The 27122-nt window shown below is 37.1% G+C and overlaps 1 protein-coding gene across 4 annotated transcripts in view; it reads left to right on the top strand.

Moving 5' to 3' along the window:
• Positions 1 to 27122, top strand: part of RTN1 (reticulon 1) — a 390244-nt gene that overhangs the window by 187109 nt on the left and 176013 nt on the right. The window lies entirely within an intron of this gene.

Here is a 27122-nt window from a genome sequence, read left to right as displayed (position 1 = left end):
AAATAAAAAAAAAACCAATATACTGTTTAGTTTCGCAGCCTGATTGCTGGAAAATTGCCCTCTTGATAAACTTGCAAAATACATCATCAATTTATGTGTACAAGGACATTTATTGGAGCATTGTTATAAAATTCTGGGACAAAGTTAAATGTCCACTGATAGCAGTCAGGTTAAAAAAATCAAAGTACATTCATACAATTAAATACCTGTGAATCATTACAGAGAATGAGACAGCTCAATAATTGCACATGTAAAGAGCTCCAAGATGTATTTATTGGGGAGAAGGGTAAGAAAGATCCCATCTCATGCAATCCCTTAACAATATAGAGTAAGAGGCTTAAACACAGGTATGGGGAGAAAAAAAGGTATAGAAATCGATTTAGGCTAATGTATGCATAAAAGAATTTACTGAAAACTACACAAGAATGAATGATGGGGAGTCAGAAGGGAGAGGAACCATTTTTCTTTCCATCTTATGCCTTTGTCCTGTTCGAATTTTTAACTTTTTGCATATAGAAGCATTATACAAATCACCCAGTCTACATGAGACCCCAGACACAACAGCCCTGCCACCAGCCTCTTCCCCATCTCCCAGCATTGTAATTCTGGCAACTTTTGGCACAAGGTCCCCACCATTTTCTCCCTATGAGGGAACCACAATGTTATCACATTCATGGCCTTTTCTTTAGTTCTTACCTCACACTGACAAATAAAACCTGCATTGAAAAAAGACAGAGATCAGGCCTGCACTTCTGCCGCTAATAATAACATCACTGCCATCTAGTAAATATTGATCAAGTGCTAAGCAAGGGGGAGGAGGGAATATTATGTGAAGCACTTCATGTCTCTGGTCTCAGTTATTCCTCACATGGACCTATGAGACTGGTACTGTTTACACAGCCATTTGACAAAAGAATAGACTGAAGATTATAGAGATGTGGTTGCTTGCCCAGGACTCTACATCTAGTAAGAGGCAGGTCAAGGATTGAAGCCCTAGTGAGCCCCACGATAGCAGCAGAGCTTTTGACAGCTGTTACACCACCTCTGTAGCTCTCCTAGGGCGGCTCAGCTCCACAGTGAGTCACATAGGGCTTCCTGGCCCAGTGCAAATCATCATTTATAACATAATTTTCTTGATGGGGAGATGTGTTTCAGGTTCCAAATAGTGACTGAAAATAGACTTTGGGAAATGAAACTTCTGATTTATAAGCTGAAGACCATTTGAACTTAATGTTTGTTTCTCTTCAATAATACATATATAGCAGATATTTCTTAAGTACTTTTCTGTCCATTGATTGCTTTTCTCAAATAATTTCTGATTGCTCAATTTTATAGTCATTAGGACTATTTTTGGTACTTCAAAGGTGTATTTTTGGTATTACTCATTCTGTTCCAGTTTGGTTACTAAGTTCTGACAAGATGACTCTTAACAGCTAAACACAGACCCAGGCAAGCCAATATTTTCTCTTTCACAGTGGTGTGTGTTGCTCAGACAGCAAAGGTGAAATTATTGGCCAGAATTTTACGCCAATGATAGATGTTAGCTTGCATATTTATCAGATTCTTCGAACAGCAATTAATGGTAACTTTTCCATGGTTTATACATTTTTGCCTCTTTGTCTTTTTCCTTCCCCATCCTACCTCTTTATTGTGTACTTTTACTCTTTCTCAAAACTCTTTCTGCCCTTTGTCAAAATGAAAAACCTGAAAAGGGTCTTGCCAAGACCAGTTGTAATCTCTACAACTGGTTCCAATCATAATACTAATACTTATTGGGTATCCATGAGCCATGCGTTGTTGCAGGTACTTTATATTCAGTATCATTTATTTCTTCACAAAAGAAAGGTAGAGGAGCTCAGGCCTGCACTTCTGCTACTACTCATAATACTAATAGTCACTGCCACTTACTGAGTACTATGCAGTGGTTCCAGTCACTCCATGTTACAAGTGAATAGAGGCTTTAAAATATTGCCCCCAAAGTCACATAATAGTAAATAGTGTCACTTGAATTCAAACCTAGGCCTATCTGACTGCAAAACCTCTGTTGTTTCCTTGGACTTCTGTTTGAGGTAGGTTTGCAACCAAATCATCTTGGTGGTGTAGTAATGTCTAGCAACGTGCTGGTCCCTTTTTCTACTCTATGCTGCCTGTGGTCCTCACTGGGACACAGACTTCTATGAGCTATTGATGTACTCTTCTACCTTCTATACCCTCCTGTTTTCTGATTGAAGGAAAGAATTTATGTGCCTTGTGGCCAGAATGAGAAGCACAGAGAAGACTTTGGATGGAAGAAGGAACTGCTTTTATGGATGGCTCCATTGTCTTGTGACTGATGGGGTTTCAGCCTTTAAAGCCTTCCTGAGATAACTCTCTCTTAAGGGAGAACAGTGAGGACTCTAATACTGGAGTCAGAGTCAAATAATAATACCATATTAATCTTTTTAAAATCATTTTTCTAGAAATTTTGTTCACCATTTTATTTAAAATACTGGAAATTAATAATTATGAAAATGAAACATCCATATTACAAAAATTCAAATGTATTAAATGTAAATGTTCTTTATACCATTATACATTAGAAATCTTTCTGTGATACATATGTAACCATTATTATCTTTCTTACTCTTTACCACTGCAAGTCACTCATTTGCTTTGCTACAATTTTTACCTAGAATTTGGCCCAGTGTAACCCCAAGGGTTTCAGTAAAATGACAGCTCTGGCTCATATAATTATGCCTCTTCTGGGTTCAGAAGCTCTTTGGGTGCCCATGTTCTTATGACTAAAATGTATTTTATTTATTTATTTTTAGTGTTTTTTTTAAATTGTATTTTAGATTCTGGGGTACATGTGCAGATTATGCAAGATTGTTGCATAGGTACATTCATGGCAAAGTGGTTTGCTGCTACCATCCTCCCATCACCTATACCTGACATTTCTCCCCACGTAAGCCCTCCCCACCCTCCCTCCCACTATCCCTCCCCTAGCCCCCGACAACAGACCCCAGTGCATAATGCTCCCCTCTCTGTGTCCACATGTTCTCATTGCTCAACACCTGCCTATAAGTGAGAACATGCAAACGCCGTATTAATTTTCATGGGTGAATGGAAGATTTGAAAGGGCAGGAGTGTGGAGTGAGGCAAGCTCATTCACCCAGCCTCTGGGGGAATGTAATTCCAGCTCCATCACTTAAGAACCTTATGACTTTAAGCAAGTTGTTTTACCTTTTTCAGTGGCAATTTTTTAAATCTGTTTAATGTAAAAAACAATAGTTATGGCATAAAGGGTGTGGTGGATACTAAATAATAAAGTACAATTTCCTCAAGCAAAAATATTTTCCATTTGATGTCAAGCCAGATTAATTCTGGGAGAAATGTTAATTTGCTTAAATAAGTTTTTAAACAGATGGGAAAGAAACAAATGTATTTAGGTAGAGACAAAGTACCAGATGACAAAATTTACCTTGGCATTTAGATATGAGAAGTTTTATTTTTGTTGTAAATTTTCTTATGGGTTTTAGTAATGTATTTTCATTATTTGGCACTCAAATTAACTCACGTAATGCAAAATGTGACTTTTTAAGAAGAGAAAAATAAAAATCAATGATGCAGGAAGAATTCAGATGAAACAGCTTGAGCACTGATGAGTTTCATGAATTAGATTAACATAAATGATTGGAAAACACATTATTTTGTGAATGGAAAAGGTGCCCAAGGTAATACCTGCAGCATTAGGAGTAGTTGAAACCCAGCCTTTTGGAACACAAGCCAGGATATTCAGTTGTAAGACAGAGACCTCTCTCCACTTGAAGCAACTACGGTAGGATTTGTCCAGTGAGTTAAGCTCTGTATCATCTCTACAGTGTTGTAGGATATGTGAAAACAGGTTAAATTGGAAATAAAATGTGACAGATAGATCAATTTGGATAGATACAAAGCTATCAAGAAGCTCAGGAAGCCGTTCTGTTATTGAAATTATATTAATTCAAAAAATGAAACTACCTAGCTTGACAAATAAGTTCAAAAGTTTACCTGCTTCCACTCCTATTTTTCATCCTGTCTTCCCTATAATAGATGCCGCGGTAATTACAGAAGCAAAAGTATCATTATTACGTACTCCTCAGCTACCAAGAGTTAATAACTACATCAGCGAATATGAGTTTGCACATAGCAAATAGTTTCTTTCTACAAAAATATTCAAATAAAGAGAGAATAACATATTTCACAAAGTAAATTTTCAGTCTCAAAAAGAAATACTGCTGAATTTCCCTCCCAAAAGGCTATACTGAAACATATTCCCAAAGTATTTGCCAACAGTTTTAGAGTAATATTTTCCCCACAGTACACAAAACCCAAAAGACAAACAGCAAAAATCTGTAGTTTTGACCACATACAAATTAAATCTTTCATACAGCAATATATATCATAATTAAAGTTGAAAAAAGTAATTGTGAGCAAGATTTTTAAAACATAAAGACAAGATTAAGAATCAAAATATATAATGAGTTCTAGGAAACGAATATAAAAAAAGACAAATGACCTAATAGAAACTTTGCAAAGGATATGGAGAGTCAATCTGCAGAAGAAGAAATGACAAACAGCCAATAAGTATTTGTAAGGATCCATGCCCCTGTCTGGGAACCAGAAATATGTGCATTTAAACTACCAGTTACCATTTTTTTGCCCCCAGATTGGAAAATTATAAGGTTATAAAATTCTATTAACTAATTTTTTGGTGTATGCTACACTTTTAATTCCTAGGGGTCTACAGTGCATTTTGCTAGCAGTTGAGAAAAACATCCCTTCATTATTTTAGTTTTTCCTTGTGTTATCCTCAAAGAAAGGAACTCTCAGTCCCTGATACCCCCTCCCTTCTCCCTTGTTCTAGGGAAAAGCGGAAGGCTTGCTCTCGCTGTTTCCATTGCATCTCTTATTTCTGAGTCCAGAGGCTGCTCCATTACTGCTCTCAACAAGAAATACCAACATCCAGAGCATTTTGTGAATTTAATCTTTTTGCTTAAAATTAGAGGGCCTGTGGTGGAGGACTCAAATCCCATGTCATACAACTTTGACCACGTCACCTACTCTTTCTCTCTCCCACTTTTCCACTTTCCCAGCTATTTTGTCCTCCACCCCTTCCAAAATTCAGCTGGTATATTATTCCCTAATGTACCTAGCCTCTTGAGGAATGTAATCCAAACCCCATTCCAACTGCTTCTCTTATAGGGTATGACCCCACCAGGGCACCTTTCTTGCTTCCTTCCCTACTCCCCACCCCACCCAAAATTTTGGTGCATATATTTTTGTCCATTTTATTGCACATACAATGGAAAATGGGAGATATTTGTGGTGAACTGACCCAAAATCCATATACTTAGGCACATAGGTGTGTAGCACAACATAGGGACCAATATGTAGATTTGATTAGAAACTTAGCCACTAACTGAGTGTCCTTGGACAGCTTTCTCAACTTTTTTTCTGTCTTGCTTTCTTTGTCTGTAAAATCAGATTGATAGAGCTTTCCTTCTGAGGTTGTTGTGGGGAGTAAATGGGATGGTATCTGCAAAGTGTGCAAAGTGCTTATTAGCACAGTGTAGTGGGGCAACATAGTCAGGGACCCTGCAGTCTACACAGAATGATCACTCAACATAGACTGCATGGTAGACTTTTATCATCTCCAATGCCTTCCTTTAGCACTTTAAATAATCATTCTCAAGGAAAAAGAGAAACTGCACCAACACATAACTGCTCCTATTCAGTAATAGCAGCTACCTGAAAAAATGTTGGTGAAGTACACTACTTTTCTTGCAGCAATAGGGCAGCTATAAATCAGGTCCTAGATTAGAAAAACAAAACATTATAGCCTCTTAGAAAATCATTATCAAGCATTATCCTACCTTATCCATTTAGTTACATTTTGGCTCTTTATTGGCTCTTAATAATTAATTTAGGTAAGAGACTTGGGATAAAATGATGACTTAACTTCTTTCCATTCTTGCAGCTGTGTGCAGTGAAGTTTTATTGGTGCTTTAAAATGTTTCTGACGTTACTAACCCAGGGGAAAAGTGCACTATCTAAATTGGCAGAAAGTTATTTAAACTTTTCAACTCTAATTCTTGCTCCCAGGTACTTTTCATTGTAAGAGAAAAGTTCAAAACCAAGAATTAAAATGTAAATCTATTTTCTCTTTCTCCAACAGATTTTGTTAGTGTTGCTGGTTGACTATCTTCCAGTAACAATGCCTTCATGACCCACATTACTGTGAGTCTATGTACTTTTCTATCATATGTCTTAATCTGTTTGGGCTTCTGTAACAAAATACCATAACCTAGATAGCTTATAAACAACAGAAATTTATTTCTCACAGTTCCAGAGGCTGGGAAGTTCAAGATCAAGGCAGATTTGGTGTCTGGTGAGGACCCATTTCTTGATTCATAACCTTCTCACTGCATCCTTACATTGTAGAAGGGACCAGCTGGCTCTCAGTGGTCTCTTTTAAAAAGGCACTAATGCCATTCATGAAGTTGCCTTTATCATGATCTCATCACCTCCCAAAGTCCCTACCTCCTAATACAATCAGCTTGGGAATTAGGATTTCAACCTATGAACTTTGGGGAGATACAAACATACAGATCATAGCATCATATCTTCATGAAATGTTTATCTTTTGTTCCAGAAATATTTCAGAAGCTGACTATATTTTTGAAGTAATTCTTATCTAACTTATTCACTTTAATATTGCTGCAATTTTTTAATTTTATTCAAATCAAATACCCAGGGAATTCAATATACAAGAAAAGTAAATTTTAAGTTGTAGTTACTTTAGGAATTCTTATCATTTGTAAACATCTCAATGACAAATAATAATAGGAATATGGGAAGAAGTATATGGAAACTATTCATAATTATTTGGAAGGAAAAAGTATTGTCCAGAATGAAATATTTTATGGCCATTAAAATGACAAGTGGTGTGAACTATATCAGAACATGGAGCTGAGTTTTGGAATAACTTTCAGTAGAAATAGCAGACACTGAGTATTATATCCCAATTAGAACTAGGCAAACCATATTTTAAGTTTATGTTCCACTGACTGTTCTGTTACAGTTGTTGTTTCTGAATATATTTATATTCATATATGCATATTCAGCAACAACAATTGGAACAGAACAGTAAGTAGAACATAAACAGTCAATGATTGACACTTTAAAGATTTTTGTTTCTATAAAGGTATTAAATTCTACAATAAAGTTACTTAAAAGGAAAGAAAATGGGCCAAGAGATGTTACTCTGATTTTTGTTCAGTGAACAAATAGAAGGGAGTTGGCCGAGTGATGGGGAGCATGGGCTCGGCATCAGGGAGACCTGGGTTCGGATCCTAGACCCACATTTGGTCCATGTGAATTTCGTCCAGACACTTCCATTTCCTTATCTGCAAAATAGCAATAAGACACCAGTTCCACATGGTTGTTGGGGTACTAAGCAAGATGATGGAAGTAACAGATCTGTTCATGATTATGATGTAATTAGTACATGTTATTACATACTGATAAACATACCTTCCATGCAGGTGCCATGCCTTTATAGGGAGAGGGGAGATGGAATCAGAATTTGGGAGGCTTCCTCTCCTTCCAAGACAGCTGGCTCCAATTCTAAGATCATATCCATTGCTGTTACAAGGTACAGATGCAGTGAATAAATATTTATGGAACTAATGATATTGCCACACCTTCCTATATTTACCTTGCTCTCTATGATACAATTGGATTCACTACTACCAAAATGAACTTATATTGTGGCAGTCCACAGCCTCCTCAGTCCTTTATTTGTGAGAAGCAGTGAGAAGAAACAAATAAAAAGTTGCCTTAAATAGGAAAAAAGGAAAAACAAATAAAAAGCTGGTAAGGCGTGTGAGGTCTGAGATTTGTCCTACACCTTGGCTCTTCCTTTCTGCAGCTTCTTAATTCACTTAAAATGATTCTGCTTCATATTTTTTCTTGAGTTTAATAACCACCAGCTTTGATTTCCTGAGAATGGTTGGCACCATTAGGTAATGCTTTCTTCTGTTAAATGGTTTTCTTCCCCCTAGCATCCTTTCAATTTCATGACAACAGGATATAAATCCAAGATGATAAGTTTTCTTAATATTTGCCATATACCCTAATTTATTATTTTGAATTTCTTTGCTTTTGTGGCTATGTTCACATGCTAGGAAGGTTAGGTTTCAGTAGAAGCATTGTGTTTCCTGAGAACCCACCATAAACCTCAGGATGGAATTCAGTACCTCCTCTCTATCCTTTGTGATACCCGAAATACCTCTTTTACAGCACAAATCACAGTGACCTCTAAGTGTCCACTGGTCAGCCTCCCACTAGCCTGGGAGTTTCCTTAGGAAAGGACCATGGCTTTTCACCCTTTATCCTCAGCACTTACTCAGTGCCTGGAACAGTGGAAAATGAGGAATAAAGGCCACAATGTGCAGGAAATACCAAGTAGTGTAGAGTGATCTATGATTTTTCTTTCAAGTCCTAGTAGAACTTCAATGTAGCAAGGGAAACTTGACGATTCTGGGCTTAAGTTCCTGCCCTGCTATTGACTAGTGATGTCATCCTTGCTAAATCATTTATCATCTGTGCCTTAATGTTCTCCACTGAGACTACAGGGTAGAGGTTGGAGGAAGGGTGAAGAAAAGCCATGAGGTTAGTTATGAGCAATAATTTCAAAACTAAGGACATATAGACAATTTAAGTGTGTATGCAGAGAGCTGGGCCAAGTTCTCTAAAAGAAGGTCAGGCCAGTTATAATCTCTAAGCAGCCTAGTGAAAGTATTCCAAAATGCCATGAAGATGCCCAGAAAAGGAATATAATGTATCAGGAAGAGAATATGATTTCCTCACATACTAGGATTTGTTTTCCATTGTCTACTGTTTGGAATAAGAATGTTGGGAATCTTGTCCCCTTTGCTGGCTCCTGCTCCTCAGTCTCTGCCTGAAATGGAGATTTGGTTCCTTGGAATTCTGCCTTCCCCCTCTGCAGAATCTCCCTGTGACCTGTGTGCATGGTCATGGTCCACCTACCAACATCACACTGCGGTTTCTCACATTCATTTCTCCAGCCTAGTGAACATGTTTAAACTATGTTTCCCAGGCAGTTTAAGGGGTTCCTAAATGTTAATAGAACTTATTTTCTACCTCCCCAAACCTCTTTCTCCCCTTCGTATGACAGAAAGTTATATTACCATCCACCCAGTTGGCCTTGCCCCAAACTCTGGGATTACCCCAGACTCCTCCCTCACTCTCAGCTTTCACACTCAATCTATATCAAATCCTATTGGTTTCTTTTTCTTAAACAACTCCTGTATATACTCCTCTCCATCCCCACTGCAAGGGCCCCTATTACTGCTTCTCTAGTCCTGGTCCTTATTACTGCTCTCCTGGACCACTGCTGTGTCCTCTCCTATTCTGATCTCCCCTGCCCCTAATCTGTCTACCACACTTCCAGAGTGACTTTTCTGAAATCAGGTCAGATATCCCTTAATTAGAGCCTTCAGTGACTCCCCATTGCTATAGCATAATATCCAAAGTTCTTACATTGCATACAAGGTCGTCTGTAACATGACCCCGTTCTCCCTCTCCATCCACATAACCTATGTTCTTGGAACTGCAGCCTCTTTGCTTAGTCTCAGGGCCCTCACTCTCATGTTCTTCCGTCCCTTTGCTTCCAGGGTTTCTTCCACCCTAATTCCCTTATCTATTTGGTAAGCACTTACTTATATTTTAGGATTCATTGCCTTTCAGTACAACTGCCCACCATCTTTGTCCCCTTTGTATGACAGAAATGTATGCCTGCTGTATGCTGCACAAACATCCTAACTTGTATAATATTTTACTTGACTTATTTGTTTACAAACTTCCCTCACTCAAATAGACTAGGAGTTCCTGAAAGAACTATGACATTTGTTTTATTCCAGCATCTGACACAGAACAAAGTATGCACTGAGCACTCAATAAATATTGGATGAATGCATAAATAGGTATGGTCTCAAGCTCTATCACTTACCCTGACTTGGACAAATCATTTAGCCCAGCAAATAGTGCTTCTTTATCTTTAGAAAACAGCTTAAAATACGTATAGCACAGGATTTTATGAGAATTAACAAAAGCCATTCATTAATTCAGCACATAGCCTACAATATACCATGATGAGAAAAAGCATACACGGTCCCTGCTTTCATGAAACATACAATACAGTTAGAGAGAAATTAAAATAATCACAAAAATAAATATAAAATTATAACTGTGATTGCTTCAAAGCAAAGCCATGTGGTACCAAGAGAATCTGTGATAGAGGTATTGACCTGGCCAAAGAAGTCAAGGAAGCCTTCCTTCAGGAATTGGCGAGTGAGCAAAGATCTGGAAGATGAGAAGGAGCTACTGGGGAAGGGGAAGGGAAGCATTTTTTTTAGGCAGGGACAGCACATGCAAAAGCTCATTAGAAAACAGCACATTCAGGGAACTGAAAGTAAGATAGTGTGCCTTGGATGCAGGGAACAAGAGTGAATGTGGTACAAGAAGAAGCTAAAGAGAATGTAGAGGCTGCATCATGCCATCTTGGCACAGGAGAGGCACAAAATAAATGTTAGCATTTTCTTTTTCTTTCTTTTTTCTTTTTTTTTTTTTTTTTTTTTTTGTCTTGACTTGCCTCCATTTTTGATTTCCGAAGACTTAGAAAGAAAATAGAGGAAAATAGGTGAATCTGTTTTGCTGGAAATATAGTGTCAATCTCATGAAACACTCACTCTTTCCCCAAGAAAGCGAGGACATCCCTTTGGTCCTAAGGTATTCCTGAAAAAGGGGGACAAAAGGGCTGGGATTCAGGGCCCAGCATTAAAACTTCCTTTAGCTGAACTGAAGAAGCCATCATAAACTTCAGTGTTACTCCAGAAAAAGATTGCTTGGAAGGAATGTCACCAAGTCAATGGCCAAAGGGAAGAAGGGGCCAGCAGTAGGTACCAGTCATGGTAGAAGGGCATTTAAATAGCAAAGCCACAAGGTCAGCACACACTTAAAAGGAGACATTGCTAAAATGGTATGTGTGTAGCCTTGCTGCAGCTTTAGTAACTATAATGTGACCTATTGCCAATTGATGAGTAACTATTAATTGGGAGAAGAGGAAGTGTTGAGGGTAAAAAGTCTGTGGGCAAGGAAGAAAGACACACAATCAAACACAAAAGCAAGCAGACTCCCAAAGATTTTAGAATATGCTTCTAAACCAAGAGAAGATGATGACTCATCATGCCTGTGGTGATGGTATGCGCCATTTGCTCTTCAATAACACGATATCAGACCAAAGACAGTGCAAGGTAGAGAGTCTCATACTCTTTCTAAGTATAGCCAGAATTTTATTACTGAGATGTCCATGCCTGAAGGACCACATTTGCTCATGCTGACGTGTTCAGTCTTCCTAGGTGAGGGACATGTCACTCCATGATGAATGCTTGCCTGTTGTAGCTTTCAGTGATGGCAGATAGATTATTTTTAGTTTAAGAGCTGTATAACTCAATAAATAATTTAGAATATGTATGGGAGTTTCAGAGTACCAGTTAATCTCACTCCTTTCCCTCAGAATTCTGAGCCATTCCAGTCAAATTGGAGCCTATATTGTTGCTTTATTTCTGGTAAACCTGAGTTAGAAAGCACTGGCCTTGTGGTAAAATGGGTTTTTTACGCCTCCTCCTGAAATAAATTTTTCATCTGGTCCCCAGCAGAGCCTCCTACTGGATGAAGGAAAGGAGTGACTTGCAGCTCCAAAGCAGCATCAGAGAGGGTAAGAGGCAGGCCACAGGGAAGGCCCCACACAGCAGAGGAAGGCTCAGCCTCTTCTGGTTGAGAACAAATGAGATGGAGAGAAGGACTAAAAGTTTCCTCACCAAACACTTTCAAGTTGAACAAACATCCTATTTTGTAATGTCTTAGCCCATTTCGTGTTGCTATAGTAGAATAACACAGGTTAGGTAACCTATAAAGAGGGAAATTTATTTCCTGTGTTTGTAGAGGCTTGGAAGTCCAAGGATGAGGCCTGCATCTGGTGAGGGCTTTGCTGCATCATGGCATGGTGGAAAGTAGAAGGACAAGAAAGCATGAGAGAGCAAGAGAGCAAAATAGGACCAAACTTGCTCTTATAGCAAGCCCACTATCACAATAACTAACCCAGTTCTACTATAACAATATTAATCCATTCATGAGGGCACGGCCCTCATGACCTAATCCACCTCTTACTAGGTCCCACTTCCCAAAAGTGTTGCATTGGGACTTCAGTTTGCAACACATGAACTTTGGGGGACATATTCGAACCATAGCAATGGACCTTGTCAGGAACAAAGAGAGAAGACAGTGGCTCGGCAATATCATAATGTTTGGCACAAGATATTTATTCTCAAAGATACAATAGGCTTTTGACCACAGAGTAAAAAGTGATAGAAAATGACTAGGAAAGTGCTAGAAATGCCCTAAACTTGATTATAATATTACATTAATTGAATCATATTTATTTCATTTTTAAATTATTAGGTATTGTATATACTGATTGATCTCTGCTACCCTTAATTTAAAACTTTTTATTCCTGGTTGTGAAAGGAACAATTCAGACTTCAAATGGCTTCTCTCTTTTATTTCGGTTATTAGAGACAACTTTCTGTTGTATGGATGAGTGATCTTTTTAACAAATCAGATGACCAGTTCACAATTGTTATTGCTTATCCTCAGAATGTCTTAAAATATACATGGAATAGAAGATGTACTTATCTTACAAAATACAGGATACAAGGCTGGGCAGTGGCTCATGCCTGTAATCCAAGTACTTTGGAAGGCCAAGGCAGGTGGATCACAAGGTCAGGAGAGCGAGACCATCCTGGCCAACATGGTGAAATCCCGTCTCTACTAAAAATGCAAAAATTAGCTGGGTATGGTAGTGCACGCCTTTAGTCCCACCTGCTCTGAAGGTTGAGGCAGGAGAATTGCTTGAACCCAGAAGGCAGAGGTTGCAGTGAGCCGAGATTGTGCCACTGTACTCCAGCCTGGCAACAGAGTGAGACTCCGTCTCAAAAAAAAAAGAAGAACAAAAAAACCAGAGTACAGAGTGTTTCATTTTTGGTCTGGAAATGTATCATCTTGTTTTTCAGTTCAATTTCTGTTGCTGTGTAATCTTACTCTCACTGTGCCTCAATTTTCTCATCTGTGAAATGGGAATAATTAATAGTACCTGCCTCATGGGGTTGTTACAAGGATTGAGTGAGCTGATACTTGAGGAGGACTTAGACAGTATAAGACACATGGTAAGCAGTTTATAAGTATTAACTATCACCACTATTATGTAGTGAAGAAAGCTTCCAGGAAAGAGGCATCATGTTCAAAATGCTGGGGTAAGATTTGTCTAAGCTGGAGTAATTCTAGCTGCTACAAAAAAAGAGGGGGGGGGGTCAAAAATGTATAATTCCTCAAATAGAATAGAGGCTTATTTCTTACATCAAGTCTAGAATTTTTGTTCCTAATCAGCAGGCAGCTGGCCTCAAAAGGTGATTCAGGAACTTTTCATGTTTGGGTTCTAATACCATCTCTAATAAGAGGTTTTCGAGGTTTTGTGGGACCCTAGTGACATTCAGCCAGTAGTCAGAAGATGAGAAATGTCTGAGATACTCTGCCCTTAACTCAGTCTAGAGGAGGCACTCATCACCTTTACAAGAGCTATTCTCATGGCCTCACCTAAGAAGAGAGCTGGCTGGACAACTACATCTCAGCAATACCTTATAATATGGAAGAGTGGCACGAATAGGTGACTAGGTAGCCATCTCTGCCATATATGTGAAGAAGGTTTCTGTCTGTTACTGCAGCAATTTTCCCCTGAAATGTTAATTCAGTCAAGCATTATAGAAGTGGTTACTTGGATGTTTTTGCCTCTTCATTTAATGAGAAAAAGATGGTAGTTTAATCATCAAGAAAATTATTCAAAGGAGTGACTTCTGATCATGTGGTCTCCTTGGGGAGATGTTTATGAGTTGGCTGTTGGTTGATTTTATGATACCACTCCTCAATCTCAACTGTAGTAGTGGTGACTTATTGTGACTGATGTATCCACATTGATAATGGTTTATTTAGAAAGGAACATTAAGAATATGCAAATAAATATGAGATTCCAAATGAAAATTAATTTCATTGGTTTCATGTGCTTTCATTTAAGGCTTTTAAGGAGAAGAAAGCACAATGAGTTGGACTATTTTGAACTGATTTTGATCAGTGTGGAGCAAAACTGCCAAATAGCTTTTCAGTCATATTTTTGGCCTGTATTATTAGCCTAATTACTTCAGCTCTCAATTTTGCCCGTGTTGACACAGCTAGAATAGCAAGCAACACAACTGAAACTGCAGAGGTTGAAATAAACCAACCCTTCAGAGCCAAATTATAATAATCTACACAATGTTGTATAGATTATAAGTCATTTTTACACTTTAATTCAGAGTTGAGTCCACATTCTTACAAGTGGAATGCAGAATGCTTTAGGGAAAAAAATTCAACATGTTAGACAGTTAATTTAGTAAGAGACTCACATTCTTGGCCATAGAAAAATAAAGAGCTGTGCCATCATTAATTCAGCAGTTGCATTATGTTTTAATTCTGCTACTTAAAGCATCTCTTTCATGTAAGTGGAACTGTCCGTCCACTATAGACACTCTTTACCATAATGTGGATACTTGCCCAAATTTGTAAATCTGATATTCTATTTCACAAACATGGAGGCAGGTTTATCCTAATTTTTCAATAATGGAGAAATAATAAACTCTATTCACATAAAAGAGAGAAAAGAAGGCATATATGAATGAAATGTTCACATAATTTAAAATCCTCATTTTAGTCACTCTATTTCCCTTTCTGAAAGTGTTGAAAATGAAGAGGATGGGTTGAATATTCATTTCTTTATTTGTCCCTTGTCTTTTTCTTTTATCTTTGCTTGTTTAAGATAATTAATGAGATGGTAAAACCAGGGTAGAAGGAAGAAGAAAAACAGTAAGCTTTAAAAAAGCCAAAGTCAATCAGCTCTTGAATAACTGAGAAGAGGCGTTGTACCCCATACACTTTTAACACCATGCTCTTGTCCCCATTAAATCTCAGCTGTAGAGTTACCTGGTAACTCAGGTGGGGAAACTGTCTTTAGGAGATTCTTAACTTGATGTAAAGACTGCATCTGATTCTCAATTATGGAAAATTGAGCTTTCAGAAGATACTCCAAGTCTTAATGGAAATCGGAATATTTGTCATCTGTAAATCAATATTGCTGTGGTTAAAAGTAAGTTCTGTCTTTTTTGTGCTGATTTGTTTATCAGAAACTAACTTTTTAAAGGCATCACAATATATATGATAAACATATAATACTTCTTCATTTATTCTTGGAACTACAATAGTGAATTGCATGACATAGTACTATCTTCAGTTTTTCTCTTTATTAGACTTAATAAGATAGTATTTTCAGTATAACAAGAAATAAATGATGAGAATTTTTTTTTTATGTAACTAGCTGGGTGTGGTAATACTTCATAACTAATGAGTTAGAATAGCCTTTGAAACATGTCTCATAGATTTAGATTTTACTCTCTCTTTGGAGTTCTTCGATGAGAAGCTACTTAAAATAAAATGTTTAATGAACTATTTTAAGATAAGGAATTATATCCTTAATTAACAAGTTTGCCATTATATTAATTTATAGCAAACCATCTGAAATTAATTGCTCTGCACTTTTACTGTAGCTTTATTCATTAGCAGCAGAATGTAGCATAAGCCGGGTATAACTTGAACCTCATCTAAGAGAATGCAAAGAATGATGGACAAAAGGGTTCCATTATCAGGCTGGGCCATTTACCTGGAGTTCTTTCACAGGGACTAGAGGCACAGCCACAGGATTTTCTAAGTATCATATCATTTAATTTTTTTTCTAAGCTCTAAATTCCCACCTCTAAAATGGCCAAAAAAAAAAAAAAAAAAACAGTCCTTTTTTGACTAGTCATGATTTTATTTGTGGGTTGCCTAAGGTGGTGGAGAATCTTAGATGCTAAACAATAAAGAACAAAGACGATGAGCCTCATTCATCTTGGGGGATGAGTGTTTTCCACAGCCTAGGCTTTCCCTAGAATAGAAAAGCAGTACCCTAAAAGATGTGCATAATAGTTTTATGATTTAGCATCTTGTTAGCTAAGGAATCAGACAGGAGCAATGATTTCCTTCTAGTATATTTCCACTGTTTTTGTTTTTTTTTAATATTTGGAAAAAAGAGGAAGAAATTAGGCTATAAGGCAACTTAATCTGGAAAGATGTAAACTGTGGTTTTGACCATCTTTTGCTTCTTCTGTTGCACCCCGATTACCTAGTAGCACGCTGTGCACACTAAAGGCAATTAAACGTACTTGCAGATGAATTGAACAATGGAATTGGAATATAATTAGAACATTTGTAAAAGAAAGTAACTAAGAAGTAGAAAAAAGTCAATAGGAGAGAACATAATGCATTCAAATTTAAAATCATTTCAGGATCTTTCTAAAAGATATATAAACAACAGGTTGATTAATATCCTTTAGTTTTTTTTAAAGCCAATTACATTATTTAAACAGATTTTTTAAATATTCTGTGGACAGAACACCAGTTGATTAAAGCTTTTATTTTTTCAGTCAGTAGCATGTATTATCAGTCTCCAGATATAAAAAGTTATTTTAGTGCTATTGTCTTCAAATGTTCTATTTGTTCAGCTTTTATTAACTTTTTTAGTGTACATATTATCAGAAGTAATTACATAAGGCACCAGCAATAAATAATGAATAGTATAATGGAGTCTAAAATAAAATGGTTATTTGACAATTTAAATGCAGACATTTCTTTTTACTGTGTATCTGTAATACTTTAATATCTTTTAAAAGCATAATGCAAAATGGCATGAATCCATACATGAGTAACTCTTCTGGGAATGCTGTGTCATATCCACAGGAAGCGTAATTGGGATGACATATAAGCCTTTTATTTACTGATAAGGATTATTGAACATGAAGAACTTCTGTGAGGATTTCACCATATGGGAGGAGTTACTCCATTCCACAGCTTATTTGAAATTTATGGTGGATACATTCCCAGTGAAAGAATATCTTTATGACCTCCAGCAGTCATTTGGCATTTTATTATGAAGTATTTTCATAGCTGAAGATACAGTTTTCTGTTGCTAATGTGCCTCACACACTACCGTGTGTATGCTGGATGTGGGAGTTTAATAAATACTATTTGATGATAAGATTTAATTTAGGCATGGCATTTTATGAAAGCTTATGACTCACATACCTCTATGGTGCTCACAGATATACTTGAATTTTGGTTTTTTAAAAGTTAAAAGCCAAGTTGACACTTAAAAAGCAATGCCTGCACTTTTTGCACACTGTTCAGACTGATGAGTTTACCAGCAACACTGCTTATTCTTAGTAAACCCATTAGGTTAGAAGTCTGCTGATGACCCCTGTTGAGGCCTGAGGTTTCAGTTGATTCCATGACCACAGGTAGTGTCTTGGCCTGATCCCACTGTTTTGCAAATATGAGACCAAAATGTTCACTGGGAGTGAAAATATAAATGAGCCCTCACAAATCCATCATGGCTATAGAGAGATAATAGAGATCATGTTCAAAATACAGATCATGTTGATGTGGGATGACTTTGATATTGAAAGGAAACCTCGTGCCATTACAGAATTCTTAAATAAAGTATTTAAGGTTAGTAAAACCTTCAGGGAAATAAGCCTGGTTTGAAAATCTAAATTTTTATTTTCACTTTTGAATACCTGTAATTAATCTGATCAATATTAATTCCAATGAATTTCTGGATTTTTGAAAATAAAGAACTCAAAAATACATACACACATATATAAAGCTTGACCATGACATTAAGGTTCTTAATCATAAATGATAAATTCTGGTAAAGAACCACAGAAATGAGTAGAGTTCTGAGAATACTGACCTGGCCTTACTGAAAATCTGATGTATTTCCAAAGCCCAAACTTCTAAACAAAATGAAATTGTGCTTTAGTCTTTGAAATCCTAAGTTCTATGTTCTTTTTGTTGAGACAGTGTTTTGCTCTTGTCACCCAGGCTGAAGTGCAATGGCATGTTTTTGGCTCACTGCAACCTCCATCTCCCAGGTTCAAGTGATTCTCCTGCCTTAGCCTCTTGAGTAACTGGGATTACAGGTGTGTGCCACCACACCCAACTAATATTTGTATTTTTAGTAGAGATGGGGTTTCACCACGTTGGCTAGGCTGGTCTCAAACTCCTGGCCTCAGGTCATCCACCTGCCTCTGCCTCCCAAAGTGCTGGCATTACAGGCATGAGCCACCACACCTGGCCCCCTAAGTTCTATGTTCTTTTTGGATTTGGATTTATTTGTTTTACTGCGTTCCCATATGTAGTGTCAACTATACCTTACAGTCCTGTTTTTCTTGAGAGTCAGACTTGCCATGGCTTTGCTTATTCCATGTTCTCTGCCTGGGAAAGGTAGACTTCCTTATCTCCTTTTGCCATTCTATCCACCTGTAAAACACCAGCTCTTCTGAGAAATTCTTCTTTGTCCCACAAGTAAGAAAAGACACTCCCTATTTTGTTTTCTCACAGCACTTTCTCCTTTATTTATCTTCTGTTCATTATCTTTCATCACAGCTGTCTACAATGTACTGTAAACTTCTGGAGGGCAGCAGACTGCCTTATTCACCTTGCAATCAAGGTGAGTTGATGTCAGGAATTGGATAGAATGGTTGTGTGATAGAGACAAAGAAAAATAACCTTTTTCATCTTAATTCTGTTTCAGTTTACTCTTAATGCAAAGCCAACTCTGCATGGCAGGTCTTACAGGACTGTGTTTCAGTTTTCTGCTTTCTCAGCTGCTTCTGCTGTGGCTCTGATTTTACAAGGAGCAAGGTTTGCTTCTTCAGGGTTTCCAACACAGTTCTCAGGATTTATTCTGGAAGTCTAGAGGCAAAACAACTCATTCTGGGGAAAGTATCCATGAAAAATTATATCATTTGTGGTGAATATTTTCATTTTCTTATTATGTAACTAGTACTTTAAGCCTCAGAAATGATTGTTGTGCATTGATACTGACTTTATTTGGTACCAAACCAAAAAGCATCTTTCTCAAAGTGCATATGCTAATAGTATTTTGAAAAACACCCTAACAGAAATTGCAATACAGAACGACATGAGTAAAAGACTTTCTGGCTACCATACTTTTTGTTTAACATTTACTAGATACCTTAGAGAGAACTTTCATTCTTTTTAATAATAAACACTTTAAAAAAAAATCAAGCAGTATAACATAATGATTAAGAGCAACTGCTTTAGAATTCAGTGACCTAGTCTTGAATTCTTTTTCAGCTACTTATAGGATGACTAACTCATCCTAGTTTGTTCAAGACACTCCCAGTTTTAGCACTGAAAGTCCTACATCCTACAGAATCTTTTGGTCCTGGGCAACCTGAGATGATTAGTCACCTTACAAAAGTAATACCTTGTTTGAGTCACTGACTTTTCTGTAATTCTTAATTTCCTCAACCACAAAATGGGAATAACAGTTTCTGCCTCACAGGGTTATTTTAAAGCTTAAATGAGTTAATTCTTATACAGCTTAGCAGAGAGCTTAACATATAGAAATGTTAAATAAATTTAGCTATTGTCCTCCTTATTATTAGCCAGTCTAATTTTTTTTAACAGTAAGACACATGGAGTTAAATGAAAGGAAAAGAATAGAACCATATTAGTATGTTAGTGACAAGATTCTAATAAGGTTATCCCAGGGCTAAGCCTCCCCTCTTTCCATTTCTAATCATTGATAGGGTAGAAACTGGAGTGGGGAGTGAAAGTTCAGAGGACATTTAGCCTTCTACATACAACCCAGGGCTCTGAGTAGCAATGACCACATCAAGAGCCAGGATGCATTCAACATTCTAGAGGTGGAGTCACACCCCAGTTACCTCCAGTTGCCTGGCCCAAACAAGGGCAGGGAAGAGTATCTAAATCCTGATTTCAGTCACTGGATCATTGCCACATCTTTAGAGTAGCTGTCTTAAAAGATAACAAACCTCTGTCTTTGTGTTGCCAAAGAAAAGTCTATAACCAGGTAAAGTTATTTATAGGGAATTTTTTAAAACATTTGTCAAGTTGTACTTTGTAAATGTGTTCCTTCAATAAAATGTATTGAACTCTTATTAAGTGCTAAGTATTGTGCTAGTAATACAATGAGAATAGAAGCATTCTTGCTCTCAAGTATCTCCCAATCTCAATCATATCAATCAGTAAATAAGCAGAAATTCTAAAGTAGGCATTTGGTAATACGGTAAGAATTATGAAGACAAGCCAAACCTAATAACAATATAACAAATGATAGTTTTCAATGTTGTTATTTAACTTCAATCATCCAATATATCAGTAGTCACTGACAGATAGTGTGACTCTAATGAAAGGTAAACCACTGTTCAGTAAGATCGTCACTGGCTGGTTAACTAATTTATGTAGCTTTCCACATAAAGGCAACAACTGTGGCAGATTCAGAAAGATCAGATACTATGCTAGGGCTTTTATGCAAGTGTGTAGTATCTGTACTCTGGCCCATAGCAAGGGTAAGAACAAAGCAATCAAAACATAGGAAGGGAGAAAGAACTAAAGGCAGGCATAATAGAGAAATTTTAGAAGTTATGTATTCTTTCTTTTCATCCTTTAGGTCTTGGTTTAAATGTCACCTCCTTAGGGAGGCCTGAGCATCTTATCTAAACTAACCCACCCCTCTCCACTGATAACTTTTTATTATTTCTGCTATCTACTTGTGACTTTCCTTCAAATCACTTATAATTGTCAGTCATTTTATTTGTGTGCTGTATTAGTTAGGATATGGGCTAAGCTGCCATAACAGTAAGTGCAAAAATAGAATGGCTCAAGCAAGTAAAAGTTCCTCTCTGATTTATCAGTCCAGAGTTAGGTGAGCAGTCAGGTAATGTCTGTACCAGGAGATCATCCAGGGCTCCATGTTCCTTCTGCTCATCACCCCTTTGGGTACTGCCTTCATCTGCATAGAGCTGGTTCAACAAGACCGTGTTCACAGTCTAGCTCATGAGAAGGGTAAAGAAAGAGTGAAGTTCAACCAGTTTCTTCTTTAAGCGTGTGATCCAGAAGCAATACATATTACTTTAATTCAAAACCCAGTCACATGTTCACACCTAGGGGCGGTTGGGAAGCATGGTCTTCAGCTGGGTGGCCATATGCTAATATTCCTTGTCGGGGAGGGTGGTAAGAGTGGGTAGAGGACTTACTAAAAGGGAGGAAAGGCAGGAGAGACACTGGGAAACAATGCCTGCGTAATTATGTTTTTGTTCTTTTTGTTATTGTTGTTTGGTTCTGCCTTCCATGGGACCAGAGACTATCTGTTTCATTTATTGCTACATCCTCAGAAACTAGAATAAGTACCTACCACATAGTCGGTGCTCAGTGCCTACTGATATATTGGGATGAATGTAGTTAAGTAACTAAACACTGAAACCATAAGTTTGTTTTATCATTATTAGGTTTGTCTTCACAATTCTCACGATGTTACCAAATATCTACCTTAGGATTTCCACTTATTTACTTATTGGCATGACTGAGACTTTAAGCACTTAGCATGGTGACTGGCATATATCAGGTATTCAGCACTCTTTCCTTCCATTTCTTCTAGTCCAGGAGAAAAGATCCATACATGGGATATAAAGATATGCTAAGAAATAATATTGAAACTATTATCTTGCTATTCAAAGAAGAAATCTGAAGCATTTTCACTTTAAAAATACTTTTAAACCTTATTATGGGGTCTTCTGATAAACAACCAGCAGCTAGAAGGCAACTGGATAGCTCTGTTTGAACCCTTAGTTTCTTCCCAAAATACAAGAGCAGCTACCTTACTGGCTTAAGGGTAAGTAAAAAATAATACGTTGAATAATATATATTAGTTTGGGGCAAAAATAATAAAAACAAAGATAAAACAGAAAGTATACCTTGACTGGCCTGTTTCTACACACTTAGGAAAGGAAAATTTGATTCTGTTTTCTATCCAACTGCTCTTTTCAATAAGCATTTACTTTGAAAACTATCTTTTGTTGAGGTACAGATTAAATTCTACCTAATTGTTAATGATTTTTGTTTTTTTTTGAGAGCATCTCACTTTGTCGCCCAGGCTGGAGTGCATTGGCACAGTCTCCATTTACTGCAACCTCTGCCTCCCGGGTTCAAGCAATTCTCCTGCCTCAGCCTCCTGAGTAGCTGGTACTACAGGCATGTGCCACTGTGCCCGTCTAATTTTTGTATTTTTAGTAGAGATAGGATTTCACCATGTTGGCCAGGCTGATCTCGAAGTGCTCACCTCAGGTGATACATCCACCTTGGCCTCCCAAAGTGCTGGGATTACAGGCGTAAGCCACCATGCCCAGCTGAAATTTTTTTTAAAAGCACTTAAATGCAACTGACTTTTGTTTGTGGCCCAATCTGTTCATTCAGTCCTTAACTAGTACAAAGCACAGTCTTTAGGAGTCATGATTAAAGGGTGCCAAAGACCAGATGTTGGAGATAGTGTCTTGCAAATTATTTTTAGGGGTTTTTAAAAAATCATGAGCATTTAATGCTTATAGTGAATTATTAACATAGTAATTGGTTGCTGGTTCCTTTCTAGAACACATTTGATTTTGGCTTCTGCTCACATTTTATAAAATCTTACAGAACCAAGAAATGCAGCAACCTTTGCAAGCTCTTATTTATTTGTGGTTTTACCTAGACCATTTTAACTATTCACATACTAGCTTGTTTATGATGTCTATTTTGCCTTCACACATGACAGATTCATTTCAGACTACTTAAAAAGGATGACTGTAAGCTAGTATCCAAAGTTTAGGTGGAATAGGTAGAAATTCAGATAACTATCTGAATTTGTTTGGCTGAACATCAAAGCATCAACACTTCTGCCCTTGGAAATTCATTGCCTGTTCTTTAGCCTATATAAATTCTTCACATCCTTCAAGATTGAGCTTAAATCTCTTCAAGTCTGTGAAACTTTCCTAACCAGGCACCTCTGCAGTAAAAGGACTTTTGTTTGAACTCATCTTTTTCAGTCTCTAAAGATGACCCTGTTGGGAGCCTAGAGCTCCAGGCTATACTTAAGTGCACTATTTTTTCACAGTATCTGCTTGAAGCTCTTTTTATCTTTTTCTCTGCATTATTGAATCCTACTCCTTCTTTGTCTTTTTTTTCCTCCTACTTCTTCCAGTTTAATATAAAGAAAAGCATTTTATGAGGCAATTTGAAAATACTGCAAAGTGTAAAATGAAGTAAAAAGACATTTTAAAATGTTTTACATCTCTGGACTTCAATGATCACATCAAAAAATCATGTACTCAAAAGATGTTCATTACAGCAGTATTTAGGATTGCAAAAGAATTGGTGACAACATAAAGAGGAATGCTTAAATGAATTGTAGAACGTTCATTTCATTGAATACTGACTTTTAAAAACACAAGGTAGATCTTTATATACTGAAATGTAAGTATGGCCCTGCTACAGTGTAGGAAAGCAAATTTTGAAGATATTTCCCCCATTCATATAAAATATAATAAAACATCTACAACTCCCCAAATAATATCGTTGTTATTTCTGAGGCATGGGTGTAGAAATAAAGGATTTTTACCTTAAACTTATGTACCTTCTATTTTTAAAAAATGTTATAGTGATTATTTGTAATTTTTAAAGCCTCACAAATGCATTTGATGTAACCTCCAAACCTGAATGCTATCATTTTGGAAAGTTATTATTGGACTGATTGTTCCAGTCATTTCTATGTTCTAAAACAGTCACTGGATCCTTGATTCCCACACCTTTTTAATACCTTCACAGTGGCTCCATCACCCTAACTACTCCCTCTGGCTTGAGTTACTATGGCTCACCAAGCTCTCATATTTGTGTAGGGATTCCTTCCTACTCATTACTTCACCTTTGGTTTTGCTATTAGTTCTGCCCCTAAAATGCTTTCCTGCTATTTCCCTCTGCCTGTCAAAAATCACACGTTTTCAAAGCCCCAGTGCAAGTCTCACTTTCCTCACAATAGCAAGTCTTCTCCAAATTCCTAAAAACAAAGCATTTTTATTGATCATCAGCTAGGTAGGTTGCACCAGGAGAATGTAGTATTTTAACAATTCCTTAGAACATGCAGTTGATTAAAATTTTGTGTTAACATCAGAAATTGTGCATATTTAAAATTTATTCCTTATAATTTATTACCCTTTTTCTTCCTGGGGATAAAAGAAAAGAGAGAAGAAAATAAATCTTGATGTAGTTTCCCGACTGAGCATTCACAGTCACTTAGATCAATATTCCCAAACTCTGGCTTATCAACAGCTGGATTATTGTCTTGCTTTAAACACAGAGTTTACCTCAGCTTATAGATTAGATAGCTCAGAGGAGCACAATGAATGCTGCTGTTGATAATCTTTCTTGTCACTTTCCTTAATTAGTATGGCCACCTCTGGGGCACATCTTCTGTACACTCAGTATAACTTCTGTACTATTTTCTGATTTTGAGTGCACAGAGAGAGAGAGAAAGAGAGAGAGAGAGAGTTAAAGTCAAAGGGTTTGCCTTTGAGTCTACCAAGTGATATGTCCTGAATTTCAGGTTTATGCTATTTTTCCCGAGATGTTATTCATGTGTTTCTATTTTTATAAACTGCATTCCAACATGAGATTGTAATGAGGAATGCTCAAAACACAAAAGTAAATTTCAGACAATCTCATGACCAGCAGAACATGTGAGTTAGATTTTGAAAACTTGAACAAGAAGGCAAGGCATACACTGTGTAAAGGCAAAATAGTAGCTAATGATAATTACATTTCAAAATAAAAACATTGTCCTTTGCACAAGTACTTCAAAAAGGTCTTCAGTCTATGAGGTTTTGAACTCAGAAAAACATGTTTTGCATACACAGCTTCTTGTTACAATCCCTTAACAATTTTTGTAAGAAGTAAACATTGATCAGCTATTGAGTTAACTTGAGCAGAGATTCTTTCTACTTTACTGCTTTATTAGTTGTGATGTGACTGTAAATTCAGATCATCTAGTTTAGCTTAAGAAGCCTGCCACAAACCATTCAGTCTCCTTTAATCATCAACAATTCCAAGAATAGTGCTGTTAGCATCAGCTTTGGAGTCATATTGCCCTAAATCTAAGTTCTGCTTCTGCCACTTCTGGCTGTTTTCCTAAGAACAAGTTCTTTAACCTCTCTAAGCTTCAGTTTCTTCAACAATAGTATGGGTGTGGTTAAACACGAGGTCTTATAGACTGTTAAAGCATGAAGTGAGATCATCTGTTTGATGATCTCATTTAGCATTTAGCACAGAGTGAGCATATATTTTAAATGTTAGTTGTTGTTATAATCCATTTTTTGCAAGTGAAGAAACCGGGCCTTCCTAAAAGTTTAATGACTTATTAAAGATCAGTGATTTGATGGTGATGTCCAACCCCAGGCCAGTAATTTGAGGAGGATGTTTAGCCCTGGGACTCTGATGCCTCTGATTTTTCTACAATGGAATGCCATAACCATGAAGGACACCACACCACACACCATGGCATGCCTTGCATTATCCCATGCACCCTGTCATGTCATGTCACAGCACAGCACACACACCCTACTGCATTCCATGTCATGCCACACCACGGCATGCCATACCACACCACATACCACATCACACCACGTTGTTTGCCATGTCGTGTTCCTAACAGCAACCCCTAGTTGTCATCCTCATTTGGTTGCTCTTTCTATGTGCTTCCCAAAGGATATCACTTTCCATGATATTGCTTTAGATCCCAGAAACCCACGTTCAACTCCCAGCACTGGCACAAAATCCAAGACTTTCAGCAGAGGATGCAGGCCTCTGGCACACATCTGTGACCACCAGAGGAAGGGCACCTTTCTTTTTTACCAAGACATGGTATGGGCTTGCCATACCCCTATAAGGGATGGTCCTGTGCTGTGTGGCCATGAATTTCCCTTAATAAAACAAATTCTATTGAGAAACCCAACTCTTGCTTTGAAAGTCTGTCATATAGAAGAAGGAAGCTGGGGTGGGGTTCCCATCGTAGTTTGTGCAACACTCTTACTATCATCCTATATTGTTTTCTTTTTCTTTAAATGAAATTAAAGTTTTAAAGAGTAATACATTCATTTGGTTGAAAAAGGAAAATACTTTTTAAAAAGAAGTATACACAACGACAAAATCTCCCTTCCACTTCTGGTACTCTGTCACCTGTCCCACCCTCCATAGTTAGTAATTGGTTTCTTGTGTATTCTTTCCGTGTTTTCCTTATGCAGAATGGACAAATACAAACATATATTCTTATTCCTCTTTTTCTGAATTGAGAGTTAGTATTCTCTATATATGCATCTATATATCTATAACTGTATATCTATACATACATATTCTGCAACTCACTTTTTCAGTTATTATTTGTCTGGAAATCTTTTCATATCAATACATGGAGATTGTCTTCACTCTTGTAGAGCTACACAGTATTCTATGTATAGAAATACATTGTTTAGCTAGGCTTTGTTGATGGATATTTGAGTTGATTCTATTTTTTTTTCAACTTATGCTACAATGAGTGACCTTGTATGTATTCATTTTGTACATGTGCAGGTATGTCTGTGGACTAATTCCTGTAAGAAGGTTGCTGATTGCAAAAGCAAATGCATTTGTAATTGGCATAGGAATTCCCAAATTGTCTCCCATTGGGATTATGGCATATTGCACTCCTCCCAACCTCCTCCTAGTATGAGAATGCCTGTTGCCCTCCAGCCTCACTAAAGAGTGTGTTGCCACACTTTTTTGAATTTTTTCCAAACTGATAAGGAAGAAATGCCATTTCAAGGATTTTTCATGTATATAAATTTATATATATTTTTATATATTTTTATATATATTTTAATATATAAATTATTTATATAAATATATATTTTTAAATATATATTTTTTATATTGAGTATATATATAGAGTA

This window comes from Aotus nancymaae, unplaced genomic scaffold, assembly GCF_030222135.1.
Source record: "Aotus nancymaae isolate 86718 unplaced genomic scaffold, 86718_ANA_hifiasm-v0.15.2.pri h1tg000011l, whole genome shotgun sequence".
Classification (NCBI taxonomy): domain Eukaryota; kingdom Metazoa; phylum Chordata; class Mammalia; order Primates; family Aotidae; genus Aotus; species Aotus nancymaae.
The sequence above is the reverse complement of the archived record's forward strand: the minus strand, read 5'-3'. Positions and strand labels throughout refer to the sequence as shown.